Source organism: Chiloscyllium plagiosum, unplaced genomic scaffold, assembly GCF_037043375.1.
Source record: "Chiloscyllium plagiosum isolate Xiang-an unplaced genomic scaffold, Cpla_swu_hap1 HiC_scaffold_4, whole genome shotgun sequence".
Lineage (NCBI taxonomy): Eukaryota > Metazoa > Chordata > Chondrichthyes > Orectolobiformes > Hemiscylliidae > Chiloscyllium > Chiloscyllium plagiosum.
This window is the reverse complement of record NW_028270142.1, coordinates 145067153-145084213: the sequence shown is the minus strand read 5'-3', so window position 1 is coordinate 145084213 and position 17061 is coordinate 145067153. Positions and strand designations below refer to the sequence as shown.

At 46.5% G+C, this 17061-nt stretch overlaps 1 protein-coding gene across 3 annotated transcripts in view; it reads right to left on the bottom strand.

The window, feature by feature from the left end:
• osbpl1a (oxysterol binding protein-like 1A) overlaps positions 1-16666 on the bottom strand; it is a 209691-nt gene extending 193025 nt beyond the window's left edge. For 2 of the 3 annotated variants that reach the window (XM_043687612.2, XM_087986747.1), the window contains exon 1: positions 16511-16666. The gene's annotated coding sequence lies outside the window, so the exon portion shown is untranslated. The remainder of the gene's footprint in view (positions 1-16510) is intronic. The other variant, XM_043687608.2, reaches the window with a different exon arrangement.
• Between the last annotated feature and the right edge of the window lie 395 nt (positions 16667-17061).

Genomic DNA, 17061 nt, shown 5'->3' with positions numbered 1-17061 from the left:
CAAAGATAGTATTACAGTGGTGGAAAGGACGATGGATGAGGACTTGCCATCTGAGGTAGTTTGGGCTGAGGTTAGGAATAGGAAAGGTGAGGTCACCCTGTTAGGAGTCTTTTACAGGCCTCCTAATAGTCCAGAATCATTGAAGAAAGGATAGGGAAGGTGATTCAGGAGATGAGTGACAGTAATAGGGTGGTTGTTATGGGGGACTTTAACTTTCCTGATATTGATTGGGAAAGCTATAGCTCAAGTTCGTTAGATGGGTCAGTGTTTGTTCAATGTGTGCAGGAGAGTTTCCTGACACAATATGTAGACAGGCCAACAAGAGGTGAGGCCATACTGGATTTGGTTCTGGGTAACGAACCAGGCCAGGTGTTAGAATTAGAGGTAGGTGAGCACTTTGGGGATAGTGACCATAATTCGGTGATTTTTACTCTCGTGATGGAGAGGGATAAGTGTGTACTACAGGGCAAGAGTTATAGCTGGGGTCAGGGGAATTATGATGCTGTGAGGCATGACTTAGGATGTGTGGCTTGGAAAAGTAGACTCCAAGGCAAGAGTGTAAATGATATGTGGAGCTTGTTCAAGGAGCAACTATTGAGTGTCCTTGATAATTATGTACCTGTCAGGCAGGGAGGAAAGGGTCGTGTGAGGGAGCCGTGGTTTAATAAGGAATTGGAATCCCTTGTTAAATGGAAGAGGGCGGCCTATCTCAAGATGAGACGTGAAGGTTCAATTGGGGCGAGTGTGGAGTCGGGGGGGGGTGCGTGGGGGGTGGTGTTGGTAGCAGCGGGGGGGGGGTTCAGTTGAGTTTAACACCCTAGATATGCAATTCGCCAGGACCTGGGTCCCAGCGCTAATCAGGTGGAGCCCGCCCCATCTGAACAGCTCTCTCCTTCCCAGTCCTGAGGCCCATGTTCCATGAATTTAAACCCGCTGCTCCTACACCAATCTTTGAGCCACACGTTTACCTCTTTAATCTGGTTGGCCCTGTACCAATTTGCTCGTGCCTTAGGTGTTAATCCGGAGAATATCAACTTTTTGGATCAGCTTTTCAATTTAGCTCCTAGCTGCTGATATTCCCTCAGCAGAACCTCTTTCTACCACCATCGTTGGGACCTACAGGGACCACCACAACTGGATCTTAGCCCTCCCACTCCAAGTTCCTTTGCCGGCCAGATGAGATATCCTGAACTCAGGCACAAGGCAGGCAACACAGCCTTCGGGACTTTTGATCCAACCACAGAGAACAGTGTCTATTCCCTTGACTATACTGTCTCTGATTACAACTATATTTCTCTCTTCTCCCGGCTGTTAATGGCTCTCTGTACCACCCAGGATGACAGCAAGAATCGCAACCCTGTTAAGACAAGCTCAAGGGCTGAGGATCCTTCAGCACTACCTCCTGGATCCCTCCATCTGCCTCGCTCACAGTCACACCCTCCTGTCCCTGACCGCTGACTGAATTCATGGTCGCTGATCTAAGGGGTGTGACTGCCATCTGAAACACAACGTTCAGGTAACTCTCCCCCTCCTTGACATGTCACACTGTCTGATGCTCAGACTCCAGCTCATCAACTCTGAGCCGGAGTTCCTCACGCAACCAAACAAATGTAGTCACTATGAATCACAATGATGTTCACCAGCTCCCAAATCATACAGGTGCAACACATCATCACGCCCAGCATCTCAGTTTTATTTACTTTGTTCTTTTTTAAAAGATTCCTACAGTCTTTTGTTTTTAACGAGTAAAATATTTCTCCGACTTTCCTTCAATCTGAAATTAACTGTGACATTGAACTCTTCTTCTGTCACTTGCGCCTCCGTGGCCATTTCTTTGGCTAAGAGACCTCTCCCCATCCCACAGACCCTTTCAGCCACCTCTAACATTCTTCCTCCACCTGACTCCTCTCTCTCGCCTTTTACCTGCACTCCACCTGTCCATAGACAACTGCTGACATAACACTGGCTGCCTCAGTTTCTCTGACTCCCTCCTCAACCATTCCAACCTACTTCCCCATGAACTGACTGCACTCCGTGCTCTCAGATCCAACCCGGATATTGGCATCAAGCCTGCCAATAAGGGTGGAGCTGTTGTGGTACGGCATGCTGACCTCTACATTGCAGATTCTCTCAGATACCTCCAACTATTGCCCCCGGGACCATGACCCCACCGTGGAACATCAGGCTACCATGTCCATAACGGTCACTAACCTCATTTCATCTGGTGATCTCCTGCTGACTGCCTCCAAGCTGATAGTTAGAAGGGATTGGTGTGGCGCTCGGAGACTCCTTCCAAAAATCCACCAACAGCACTGCCTGGGCAGACCCATTGTCTCTGACTACAGCTGCCCTAAAGAACGCATCTCTCCCTACGTTAACTTGTTTGCTTCTCCCCTTGTCCAGTCCCTTCCCATTTACATCCACCATTCCTCTCAAGCTTTAAGTCAGCTTCGGAATGTCCAGTTCGCAGCCTCCAGCCACCTCCTGTTTACCATGGCAGTGCAATCCCTTCACACGTCAACTCCCCCAACCAGGATGGTCTCAGGGCTGCCCGCTTCTTCCTGGAACTAAAGCTTGAACTGTCCCCATCGATCAGCATCCTCCTCTGCAGGGCTGAGCTCATCTTCACTTTAAACATGTTCTCCTTCAGCTCCTCTCACTTTCTTCAGGTCAGTGACGTCGCCAAGGGCATCCACATGGACCCTAGTGATGCCTCTTTGTGGGGTATGTGTAACATTCCTTGTTCCAGTCCTATTCCAGCCCCTACCCATAACTCTTTCTCAGGTATATCGATGACATCATCGGTGCTGCTTCTCTCTCTCGTCTGGAATTGGAAAAGTTTATCAGTTTAGCTTCCAATTTCCACTTCAGAACTGATGGCAGCTAGGAAAAAGTTGTTTTTTTATGCAGAATATTGGGTGAGGAAGGGGGTAAGGTGGTGGAGATAGAGCCCAATGAGGGAGAAGAACAGAAAGACAGACAAAAAAAATGGATAATGGTCAGCCCGGGTGAATGAATAGTTGTTAACGGGGACTATGTGTGGCTAACAATGGGTTGTGTGTATTAGCAGACCATGTGATAACAAGGCCTGGAGTATGGGGTGAGGTAAAGACATAGCAGAAGGTGCCACAAGTCCTAAAAGTACTGAACTCAAAACTGAGTCCAGAAGGCTGTAAAGTTCCCAAGTGGAAAATAATTTGCTGTTCTTCCAGCTTGGGCTGAGCAGCAAGCCGGAGACAGAGATATTGGCCTTGGAACAGTGGTGTGTTCAAGTGGAAGGCAACTAGAAGCCTAGTGTCTTTTTTTGCCGGCAGAATGTAGGTGTTCTGTGACGCGGTCACCCAGTCTACACTTCGTTTCCCCCAATGTAGAGGAGATCACACTGAGCAGCCAATGCAGTAGATTGAGTGAAGTGAAGATAAAACGCTGCTTCACCTGGAAGGTGTGAGTGGGCCCTTGGATACTGAGGAGGGAGGAGGTAAATGGGCAGGTGTTACACTGTCTGTGGTGACGAGGGAAGGTCCTGTTGGGGGAGGGGAAGGTGGAGAAGAGTGTTGGGAGTGAAGGAGGGGTGGACCAGGGTGTCCCAGAGGGAACGGTCTCAGTGGAAGGCTGAGAAGGGAGGGGAGGAGAATGTGTGTCTGGAAGAGGCATCTCACTGGAGGCAGCAAAAATAGCAGCCGCTGATCCTTTGGATGTGGATACGGGGGTGATGGTAGGTGAGGACAAGGGGAACCCTATCACTGTTGCAGGAGGGAAGAGAGGGGGTGAGGACAGAAGTGCAGGAAATGGGTCGGACCCGGCTGAGGGCCCTGTCCCAGGGTGCTGAGGAGCCCTCGGATGAGGGTCAAGGTGGACATTTCAGAGGCTCCCTTGTTGAAGTTCGCATCATCAGAACACATGCAGTGGAGATGGAGAAACTGGGAGAATGGAATAGAGTGTTTCCAGGAAGCAGGGTGTGACGATGTATAGTCAAGATAACTGCGGGAGTCAGTGGTTTTTTGGTGAATATTGGTGGCTAGCCTATCCCCAGTCAAAGAAACAGAGATGCTTAGGAAGGGAGGAGTCAGAGATAGACCAGCTTAAGACGAGACTATAATTTGAGGAGAATTTGACAAGACTGGGCCTGGATACAACAAAAATTCAGATCCACAGTTCCTTTGAGAAGGTGGGGTGAGCTGCCTTCTTGAACCGCTGCAGTCCATGTGCTGTAGGTAGACTCACAATGACCCAGCGACATTAAAGGAACAGCAATATATTTCCAAGTAAGGATGGTGAGGGGCTCGGAAGGGAACTTGCAGCGGGGTGGTGTTCTCTTGTACCTGATGTACTTGCCCTTCCAGATGGAAATGGTTGTGGGTTTGGAAGGTACTGTCGGGGAAGCATTGATGATTTTCTGCAGTGCATCTTGTAGGTAGCACACACTGCTGCTATTGAGCGTCAGTGGTGGAGGGAGTGGGTGTTTGTGGACGTGATGCCTATCATGCAGGCTGCTTTGTCCTGGATGGTATGAAACTACACCCATCCAGGCAAGTGGGCAATATTCCAACACACTCCTGACTTGCGCCTTGTCGATGATGGACAGGCTTTGAGGAGTCAGGAAGTGAGTGACTGTAGTATTCCTAGTTTCTGACCAGCTCTTGTAAATACAGTATTTATACAGCAAGTCCAGTTCAGTTCCTGGTCAATGGCAATCCCCAGAATAGTAGGGAGTTCAGTAATAGCAACAGCATTGAATGTCAAGGGACAATGATCAGATTGTTTCTTATTGGAGATTGTCTTTGCCTGGCATTTGTGTGGCATGAATGTTACTTGCCACTTGTTGGACCAAGCCTGGATATTATCCAGTTCATGCTGCATTTGGACATGGACTGCTTCAATACCTGAGGAGTCACAAATGATTCTGAATATTGTGTAATCATCAGCGATCAACCCCACTTCTGACCTTATAATGGTGGGAAGGTCATTGATGAAACAGCTGAAGATGGTTGGGCCGAGGACACTACCCTGAGGAACTCCTGCAGAGATGTCCTGGAGCTGATGTGACTGACCAACGACCATAACCATCTTCCTGTGTGTCAGGTATAACTCCAACCATCAGTACTTGCCCCCTGATACCTATTGATTCCAGTTTTGCTGGGACTCTTTAATGCCACACTCGGTCGAATGCAGTTTTCATGCCATTCTCACCTCACCTTTGAAATTCAGCATTTTTTACCCATGATGGAACCAAAGCTGTTTAAGAAGGGAGTGAGGCAAAAGGCATAAAATTATAAGTTGTTAGCCTGACTTTAGTCGTAAGATTTTAGAGGCAATTATTAAGGACAAAATTGCAGACAGCTTGGAAGAGCAAGGTATAATAGGACTGAGACAGCATGGATTCATTAAAGGGGAGGAGTTGCCTGACAAATCTGTTAGAATTCCTTGAGCAAGTTGAACAAAGAGATCAAGTGGATGTGATCTATTGGATTTCCAGACAAGATGCTTCACGGGAAGCCAAGTAAAATAAGAGCCCATGGTGTCAGGGGCAAAGTATTGGCATGGATAGAGGATTGGCTGACTGGCAGAGAGGTGGGGTAAAGGGGACTTTTTCAGGATGGCAGTTGGTGGAGTTCTGTAGGAGCCACAACTATTCCCATTATACATTAACAACTTGGATGACAGAACGGAGACCCTTGTTGCTAAGATTGTAGAGGACACAAAGATAGGCGGAGGGCACTATAGTGTTGAAGCAGAGAGGCTGCAGAAGGAGACTGGGCAAAGAGGTGGCAGATGGAATTCAAATGTGGGAAAGTGAGAGATTATGCACTTTGGTAGGAAGAAAAGAGGTGGAAGTGATTTTCTAAATAGGGAAAGGCTTCAGAAGTCTGCTATATAATGGGAGTTGAGAGACCTACTTCAGGATTCTCAAGGATAATGTGCAGGCTTAGTTGGCAGTTAGGAAGGCAAATACAATTTTAGCATTAATTTCAAGACAGCTAGAATATAAAAGCAGAGATGTACTGCTGAAGCTATATAAGGCTCTAGTCAGACCGCATTTGGAATATTGACAGCATTTTTGAGCCCCGTATCTAAGGAAGGACGTGCTGGTTTTGGAAGGGGGTCCAGAGGAAGTTTACAAGAATGATCCGGAGGATGAAGGGCTTGTCATATGAGGAGCAGTTGAGGAATCTGGTTCTGTACTCAATGGAGATTGGGAGGATGAGAGGGGGATCTGACTGAAGCTTCCAAAATACTGAGGGGTCTGAATAGAGTGGACATGGAGAAACTGTTTCCACCAGTCGGAGAGACTAGGACCCATGGGCAGAGCCTCAGAGTGAAGGGACAGCCCTTTAGAATGGAGAGAAGAAAGAATTTCTTCAGCTGGGGGAACAAATTGCCACAAAGGGCTGTGGAGGCCACGTTATTGAGTGTATTTAATTCTGCTCTTATATCTTATGTCCTTGTTGCTCAGGTGGAACCTAAACTAGGCGCCAATGAAGAGGTTGTTACTAACCAGGTGCTGCTTGGTAGCAATTGGCTGAGTCAGATTTGTCCTGCTTTTTGGAGGTTATTTGTGTCTAGTGGCTGTCAATGAATTGATAGGAACATTCACCCAGTGTTGTGAAGTGTGAAAGAAAATAAATAGTTTGCATTTATTGAGGACTCCTCAGATGTCCTAAATTCCTTTTCAGGCAATGACTACATTCAGAAGTCTTTCATTCTTTGAATGTGCATAAGGTATGAACTAGGAGCTGGACTAGGCCATTCAGACTCTCTAACATTCATTAAGATCTTGGCTGATCTGATCATATCTCCAGTCCACATTCCTGACTACCTCTGGTAACCTTTCACCCATTTGCTTAACAGGAGCTGAGTGACCTTGGTAAAATCCAAACTGGGTGTCACTGAGCAGGTTATTGCTGAGCAGGTGCTGCGTGACAGCACCTTTCATCACTTTCCTGATGATCCAGAGTAGACTGATGGGGCAGTAATTGTCCAAGTTCTGTTTTGTGTGTACAGGACAGACCCAGGCAATTTTCCACATTGTTGGGTAGATGCCAACGTGGCAACTTGCATAGATAGATTAGATTACTTACAGTGTGGAAACAGGCCCTTCGGCCCAACAAGTCCACACCGACCCGCCGAAGCGTAACCCACCCATACCCCTACATTTACCCCTTTACCTAACACTACGGGCAATTTAGCATGGCCAATTCACCTGACTTACACATCTTTGGACTGTGGGAGGAAACCGGAGCCCCCGGAGGAAACCCACGCAGACACGGGGAGAACGTGCAAACTCCACACAGTCTGTCGCCTGAGTCGGGAATTGAACCCGGGTCTCTGGCGCTGCGAGGCAGCAGTGCTAACCACTGTGCCACCGTGCCGCAACTGTATTGGAACAGCTTGAATAAGGGTGCAACAAGTTCTGGAGCACAAGCCTTTAGTACAATTTCAAGACTGTTGTCAGGATCCATAGCCTTTGCAGTATCCAGTGCTTCTAACCTTATATCATATGGAGTGAATCCAATTGGCTGAATACATTTCTTTAACACTGGGGTCCACTGGAGGCCAAATTGAATCATATACTCAGTATTTCTGGCTGAAGATTGCTGCAAATGCTTCAGTTTTATCTTTTGCACACGTGCTGGCCTCTTCCATCACTGAGGATAGGAATATTTGTGGAGCCGTCTCCCTCCAGTGCAGTTGTTTAATTGTCCATCACCATTCACAACTGAATATGGCAGGACTGCAGAGTCGAGATCTGATCTGCTGCTGTGGGATTGAGCTTAGCTCTGTCTATCACTTGCTGCATGGCCTGCAAGTAGTCCTTTTTGATAGTTTCACCAGGTTGACCTCAGCCTCATCTTCACCATGGATATCCAATCCCTCTACACCTCAATCCACCATGACCAGGGCCTCCAAACCCTCAGTTTTTTTCCTCTCCAGACGTCCCCAACAGTACCCTTCCACCGACACTCATTCGTTTGGCTGAACTGGTCCTCACCCTTAACAATTTCTCCTTCAAATCCTCCCACTTCCTCCAGACCAAAGGGGTAGCCATGGGCACACATATGGGCCCCAGCTATGCCTGTCTCTTTGTTGGCTACGTCGAGCAGTTGATCTTCCATAATTACACCGGCACCACTCCCCACCTCTTCCTCCGCTACATTGATGACTGCATTGGAGACACCTCGTGCTCCCTCGAGGAGGTTGAGCAATTCATCAACTTCACCAACACATTCCACCCTGACCTTAAATTTACCTGGACATCTCTGACACCTCCCTCCCCTTCCTGAACCTCTCCATCTTCATTAATGACGACCGACGTGACACTGACATTTTTTAGAAACCCACCGACTCCCACAGCTACCTGGATTACACCTCTTCCCACCGTACCTCTTGCAAAAATGCCATCCCGTATTCCCAATTCCTCTGCCTCCGCCGTATCTGCTCCCAGGAGGACCAGTTCCACCACAGAACACACCAGATGGCCTCCTTTAGAGACCGCAATTTCCTTTCCCACGTGGTTAAGGATGCCCTCCAACGCATCTCGTCCACATCCCGCACATCTGCCCTCAGATCCCACCCCTCCAACCGTAACAAGGACAGAACACCCCTGATGCTCACCTTCCACCCTACCAACCTTTGCATAAACCAAATCATCCGCCGACATTTCCGCCACCTCCAGGGATATATTTCCCTCCCCACCCCTTTCCGCATTCCGCAAAGACCGTTCCCTCCGTGACTACCTGGTCAGGTCCACGCCCACCTACAACCCACCTTCCCATCCTGGCATGTTCCCCTGCCACCGCAGGAACTGTAAAACCTGCGCCCACACCTCCTCCCTCACCTCTATCCAAGGCCCTAAAGTAGCCTTCCACATCCATCAAAGTTTTACCTGCACATCCATCAATATCATCATTTATTGTATCCGTTGTTCCCGATGCGGTCTCCTCTACATTGGGGAGACTGGGCGCCTCCTAGCAGAGCGCTTTACGGAACATCTCCAGGACACCCGCACCAATCAACCACACCGCCCTGTGGCCCAACATTTTAACTCCCCCTCCCACTCTGCCGAGGACATGGAGGTCCTGGGCCTCCTTCACCTCCGCTCCCTCACCACCAGACGCCTGGAGGAAGAACGCCTCATCTTCCACCTTGGAATACTTCAACCCCAGGGCATCAATGTGGACTTCAACAGTTTCCTCATTTCCCCTTCCCCCACCTCACCCTAGTTCCAACCTTCCAGCTCAGCACTGTCCCCATGACTTGTCCGGACCTGTCCGACCTGCCCAGCTCCTTTTCCACCTATCCACTCCACCCTCTCCTCCCTGACCTCTCACCTTCATCCCCTCCCCCACTGACCCATTGTACTCTATGCTACTTTCTCCCCACCCCCACCCCCCTCTAGCTTATCTCTCCACGCTTCAGGCTCTCTGCCTTTATTCCTGATGAAGGGCTTTTGCCCGAAACGTCGATTTCGAAGCTCCTTGGATGCTGCCTGAACTGCTGTGCTCTTCCAGCACCACTAATCCAGAATCTGGTTTCCCAGCATCTGCAGTCATTGTTTTTGCCTCATTTTTAGGTATGCCTGATGCTGCTCCTAGCATTCCCTCTTGCACTCTCCATTGAACCAGGGCTAATTCCCTGGCTTGATGGAAACGGTTGAGTAGGGGATATGCTGGGCCGTGAGATTACAAATTGCGCTGGAGTACAATTCTGCTGCTGTTGGTGGCCCACAGCGCCTCATGGATGCCCAGTCTTGAGTTGCTAGCTCTGTTCCTAGTCTGTCCCATTTAGCACAGTGATTGTGCCACACAACACAACGAAGGTTATTCTCTATGTGAAGACATGACTTCATCTCCACAAGGACAGTGCTGTGGTCTCTCTTATCCATACGGTCTTGTCCAAAACGTCCTGGTCCCTTCTAGTTGCTGGTTGTACCATTTGAAACTTTTCAGGTATAAGTCTGTTCGCCGCATTTAATCCTCGAAGTGACCCAACAATACAACTCCAAAACAAATCTAAGATATTCCCTACTCTAATGGGGAATTCCCGAATTCATCAGGGACTTCATAATTTAGGGAACAGGAAAGCACATCCCTCATGTTTTATATTATAGAAGCTCACAGTACCAAAGGTGGCCATTCAGCTAATCGTACCTGTTCTGACTCTTGGAAAGAACTCTACAATTAGTCCCAATATCTTTGTCCTTTCCCAGTAGCCCTGTAAATATTTCCTTAAGTATTTATCCATTTCCATTTTGCAAGTTATTATTTAATCTGTTTCAGGCCCTTTCTGGCACTGTGTTCCATATCAAAAATACTTCTACCTCAGTATCAATGTTGAACACCCTCTGTTAAATATCCCCTTAACTCTCCCTGCTCTAAGGAAAATAACCCCAGCTTCTCCAGATGAACTGAAGTCCTTCATCCCTGGTATTGATTTTGCACAGATGGCAGGAGAGCAGTAAGTAAAGCACAGAATGGTCTCGGCTTTATTAACAGGGGCATAGGAGTGTAAGAGTGAGGAGGTGGTGTTGAACTTGTGTAAGACACTTATCAGACCTCCGGTGAAGTACGGTGTACATTTGTGGGTGCCACGTTATCAGAAAGGTACGAATGCATTGAGGAGAGAGTGCAGAAGTGATTTACAAATTGGATCCAGGGATGAGAAACTTCAGTGAGGCGGAGAGACTGAAGTAGTTTAGAGTATTCACTTTGGAAATAAGGCAGCTGACAGAAGATTTGATAGAGGCTTTCAAAACCATGAACTGACTGGATAAACTAGATAGAGTCAAGCTATTCCCACTACTCATCAAATCTATAGTCTCTCGTTTGTTTTAAGTGAAGTGTGATGGGAGAAAACCACCTTTTCACCCAGCGAGTAGTTAGGATGTGGAGTGCACTGCCTGGGAATGCGGAGGAGACATGTTCAATCCAAGCATTCGAGAAGAATGCTTGCCTTCATTGCTCAGACCTTTGAGTGTAGAGTTGGGATAGGCGAAAGTGAGGACTGCAGATGCTGGAGATCAGAGTCTAGATTCGAGTGGTGCTGGAAAAGCACAGCAGGTCAGGCAGCATCCGAGGAGCAGGAAAACCAACATTTCGGGCAAAAGCCCTTCATCAGGAATGAGGCTGGGAGTCTCCGGGGTGGACAGCTCTCTCCTGATGAAGGGCTTTTGCCCGAAACGTCGATTCTTCAGCTCTTATAGAGTTGGGATGTTATGTTGAGGTTATACAGGACGTTGGTGAGGCCTCTTTTGGGGTACTGTGTCCAGTTCTGGTTCCCTATAATCAGAAGAATATTATTAAGCTTCAGAAGAGATTTACCAGACCTGGATGGGAATGGAAGGTTGGGTTCTAGGGAGAGGTTGGATAAGCTTTCTTCATTGGAGTGTAGGAGGTTGAGAGTTGACCTTATAGAGGTTTATGAAATCATGAGGGGTGAATGGCGAGTGTCTTTTCCTTACGGTGGGGAAATTTCAAGACTAAGGGGCATATTTTTAAGGCAAGAGGAGAAAGATTTTAAAAAGACGTGAGAGGCCGTTTTTTTCTTAAACACAGAGAAAGAGTCGTTCGTGTATGGAATAAACTTGTAGAGGAAATGATGGATATGCATACAGTTACAAAATTTAAAAGACATTTAGATAAGTACATGTACAGGAAATGTTTGGAGGGATATGGGCCAAGTACAGGCAGGAGGGACTAGTTTACTTTGGGATTAGGGTCAGCATGGACTGGTTGGACAGAGAGGTTTGTTTTCAAGCTGAATGACTCTAGGACTCCAAGAAGATCATTTGGATAGAAATAGTGTGGGGAACAATATGGGGAAAATGCAGGAGATTGGTAGCAGTTACTAAAAACTGTGATGGCACAATGGGCCCCATTACAATTTTGTGAACTCCTCCCAGATCTCGATGTTCCTCCTAACACCTCCAGCTGGATCTTGATCAGGGATTGCTAGAAATGTAGCACAGGTTACCTCCATTATCACTTCCAGCCCAGAGCTGTCCGAGATCTTGACACACAACTAATTCGGAATCCCTGATGTTAGTCTCTCTATCACTGGCGACTTGGCCTTCAGCTGCCTAGGCCCCAAACTGTCGACCCACCCGGTCTTTCAGACACTATCTCAAGTCTACCTCTTTAACCAAATTTTTGGTCATACGTCATACTTGGTTTTAGAATCGCTGCTGTGAACAATCTTGGCACGTTTCACTATATTAAAGGCACTATGAAACAATAAGTTGTTTTTTTTTTAAGTTTTGTATTCTACACCTCTATTTATAAAGCCCTGGATCCTCAATGTTGTAACAGGATTCCTTCAGAGCTGGTTTGCAGCCCGTTTACAGCAATTCTGCCAAGTGAAATTTCACTTCCCTAGGTTTAAACTTGTGCAATTATTACATCATAACACAACAATGCCACAACGCTCAGAACACACATTTCACACAATTTACCAGAAATAAGCAACCTCTGACTACGTTATTCATATTCCACAATGTTTCCCCTCGTAGGACAGTGTAGGACCAAAGAGCATCATCTCAGAATAAGGGGTCACACATTTAAGACAGAGATGAGGAGGAATTTCTTCTCTCAGAGGGGAGTGAATCTGTGGAATTCTTTCCCACAGAGGGCTGTCGAGGCTGGGGCATTGAGTATATTCAAGGTTGAGGCAGTCAGGTCTTTAAATTAGGAAGGGGAATCGAGGGTGATGGGGAAAAGGCAGGAAAGTGGAAGTGGGGATTCTCAGAGTAGTCATTGGACAGTAGAGCATACCTGATGGCCTGGATGGTCTAATTCTGCTTATGAAAAGGTGGGGGGTGGGATTGAGTCAGAAATTCTTGAAACATTAAGCAGCATTTAGATATTTACTTGCACTGTCATAGTCTCCACAGCCACGGGCCATATGCTGGAAAATGGGAGTGCTGTAGCCAGATCGTTGTTGACCAGTACAGATTTGATGGAACAAATGGCCTGATGCAGGTTGAGGGAGTCCAGCAATGGAAAAGATGCCGTTTTACAGATGCGGCATTAACCCAACGGCACGTTTAAGGGATCTAAGACATCCACCAACATTCTCCTCAGTGAGAACTGCAGTTCTTCCTAGTGCCCTGGCTAATCAAGTTTTATCCTATACTAAACTTGATTGGGTCATGTCATACTGCTGCATGAAAGCCGACTGTGCATTATTTAGCTGCTAGTTCCTGTACTGAAACATTAAACTTCTGGATACCAAGATGTGCTGACATCATAAAAATATATTAGAAATGCAAGTCTTGGGGAGTCAAATACACAAGCCTCCAAACAATTTATTTCTAATGTTTCTCATCCATTGCCTTCTAATGCAGTTCCAGAGGAACTGGAGAACACTGAACACTTACAAACCCAGACGTTAAGATTGTCCTCCACTGTAAACAATCTTCAGTTCAACCAGTCACACTGACACCAGGAGGTAGATCTGGCGGCAGCAATAACAGTGAACTATTATTCGTTGTAACAAAGTAAATCAGAGGGCTGCTTGCACAGAAGCACACACACCATTAAATGTGGAAATCAAAGCCTGCTGTCTGCGTTCCTTTGATCCTCCACAAAATAACCTTCGCCAGTTTCTCACAGGGAGACTCAATGTTCACACCTGTCCTCACCTGCCACATACCCAGACTGTTAGAAAAGATTTGGGTTGCTTTATTCAAACTTTTAACAAAGTTTTTCCCACTTTTTCTTTTCATAGGATGGGAGCCTCAGTGGCAAGGCCAGCCTTTGTTGCCTATCCCTAATTGCCCCCCTTGAACTGAATGACTTGCACAGCCATTCCAGACAGCAGGTAAGAGTCAACCACATGACTGTCGGTCTGGAGTCACATGTATGTCAGACTAGGTACGGATGACAGATTTCCTTCCTTAAAGGACATGAACCAAATGGGCTTTTACGATTCTATGAACTATGAGGAGTAGGCCATTCAGCCTGCTCCACCATTCAATAAGATCATGCCTTGATGAGGATCATTGATTGTTGCCTCAACTCCACGTTTGACTCATCTTTTAGACAAGAACCGATCTACCTCAGCCTTAAAAAAAAAACAATCAATCAATAACACAGCTGCAACCACTCTCCAGGGAAGAGTTCCTAAGATGCACGACACTCTGGGGAAAAAAACAATTTTCCACGTCTGTTTTAATCCTTTATTTTTTTAAACCTTGTGCCCATTAGGCACAGATTTTCCTGCAAGGTAAAACACCCCTTCTGAGTTCACCCTGTGAAATCCCCTCAGGATTTTGTGTGTCTCAAGAAGATCATCTCTCAATCTTCTAAACTGCAATGGATACAGGCCCAGCCTGTTTAACCTTTCCTTGTAACATCTTCATTCCAGGAATCAGTCAAATGAACCTTCTCTACTCTTGACTTCCAGACAATTATAACCTTTCATTAAATAAGGAGACCAAGCAAGCAGATGAGGTCTCACCAATGTCACGTACAATTGTAGCAAAACTTCACACTATCAGACAATAGTTGGGGGTTGAGTACAGTCATAAATCCTTCTGACTAGTCTTAAATAAAAAGCATAAATTGCCGCTGGTCATACATTATAACAAACATTCAAATAACCAGAAACTTACTGCACAATACCTGAAACTTATCAAATCCAAATTAGGGGTGAAGACAAGTCACAAGAGTCCAGTAATTGACCAGAATCCAGAGAAGGAGCGTTCAGTTCCAGTGGTCTCTCATGACTTGTCCTCACTCCTAATGCAGATGGAAACACAAAAGGGGGGCAGACAGTTGGGTGACATGACCCACTGCACAGGCCTACTGATGCCTATCTTAGCCAGGCCCAGGATCATGCCCGAAACGTCGATTCTCCTGCTCCTTGGATGCTGCCTGACCTGCTGCGCTTTTCCAGCCACACATTTTCAGGCCCAGGATCAGGCCTACAAGGAAATTCACCCCAATCTGCCCATTGCACTTCGCTTGATGTGCCCATACATCAGGAGTGTGGGGGCTGAAGTGCAAGAAACAATTTAAAACCAGTCCCATTAAATAACTAAACAGGGGCAGAAAATTAAACTCTAAGTAACAGCAATCCTAATTTCTCCAAGCCACAGACTCTGCAGGTGCTCTGGCACTTGGTGAAGCTACTTCTGAACCCAAACCCAAAACTCTTGGTCACAGGTTGAACAGACTGGGGTTGTTTTCACTGGAATCGAAAAACTGAGGGAGGACATGATTGAGATACACAAAATTATCAGGAGCATTGATGGAATGGAAAGGAAGGAACTTTTCCTCTTAATGGAGGGATCAATGAATGGGACATAGATTTTAGGGAAGGGGCACGTGAGGAAAACACATCACTCAGGAGTCTAGAACTCACTGCCTATAAGGGTGGTAGAGATAGAAATCTTCAGAATATTTGAGTCGTATTTAGGTGTGCATTTGCAATGCTCAGGCCTACAAAGCTATAGGTCAAATGCTGGACAATGGGATTAGAATTATTAGGTGGTTGTTTTTGACTAATGAGACTAGGGGCCTTTTTCAGCACTGTAGATCTCTGTTGACTGCAATGAAAGAATCCCCAAATATTGTTTCTTTACACTAGCAAAGCAAAACTCACAACCTGCTGCAATGGGATTTGAACTCAAAGTCTAGTTCTTAAATGTTAAAAATCACACAACACCCAGTGATAGTCCAACAGGTTTATTTGCAAGTACTAGCTTTCAGAGCACTGCTCCTTCATCAGATGGTTGTTGAGTATAAGATCGTAAGACAACGAATTTATAGTAAAAGTATAGTGTGATGTAACTGATAACCATCTGTTGAAGGAGCAGCACTCAAAGCTAGTGTGCTTCCAATTAAACCTGTTGGACTATAACCTGGTGTTGGGTGATTCTTAACTCTGAGAAATTAGACTCAGAGATAAGTTACAGCATAGAGGAAGCCGTTCAACCTCAAACTGGTTCTGGGGAAGAGCATGTGAACTTATCTACTCCTTACACTTGCTGCTGTAGCCCTCTAAATGTTTTCTTAGAGTATTTATTCAATTCCCTCTTGAAAGCCACTAGTGAACTACACATGAACCACTCCGCGTGAATTTAAAAAAGACCCTTTTACTTATGTCACCTGTGGGTACTGCCCCATTCGCTTTAAATTTAAAAGGGATCCTCCACTTCCTCTTCTGTATGGATGCCTCATGCTTTTGAAACCATCAAATTCAGTGCAGGTTTAATGCCGACCCCAGGCTCTATCACAACGGGGAGGAGGTCACTCACACAGACACAATAAAAACAAACTTTCCCGTCCGCAAGCAATACTGCACGAGCTGGCAAATAACAAAAGGAGAACTCATACCCCACCAATTCACAACCGAGACCCACCCTGGGCTTTGTTGTGACTCTGACACACACACACACACACAAAGAGGAGGAGCGTTTGTTTTCAGATCGACTGATGATAACTGCAAATAAAAACAAAACTATTTCACTGCAATGACAGCATCACACAGTTCTAATCTTGCTGTGTTTTACCTGCTCCAACAAGACCACGGTTACCACAACAGCGGCCGCCAACACCGAGTTCCAATGGAATGTTGTCCCGGGAGCGCGTGACTACAATGTAACAATTTCAGCCAATGTAACAATTCCAGCCAATGTAACAATTTCAGCCAATGTAACCAACACAGGGGTTCCCCCGCGAGAGGGAGTTCCTGCTCACAGCACAACACCGAGAGCCCCACAGGACAAACCTCCAAACAGCAGGCCAGACTACATTCCCTCTCCCCCAATCCCACTGCAGGCACCCCCATACTGCCTTGAATCTCTCACCGGACATCCGGGCGGAGGAAGGAACCAGGGAGTTACAATCATCAAAAATAAAAAAATAACCACGTGTTAAAAGTTCCGATGGTCTGAAGTTAGGGGTTTAGGATCCGTGGCGTTTCGGATTATTTGCTACCGAGGTGGTGGAATCGAAAAAGCTGTCTCGACGCTGTTAAGAACATGGGGGTGCATTTTTAAAGTGAAAGGCGGGGTTTGTAGGAGATTTGAGAAAAAAAATGTTTTCACCCGTTTCCCGCATT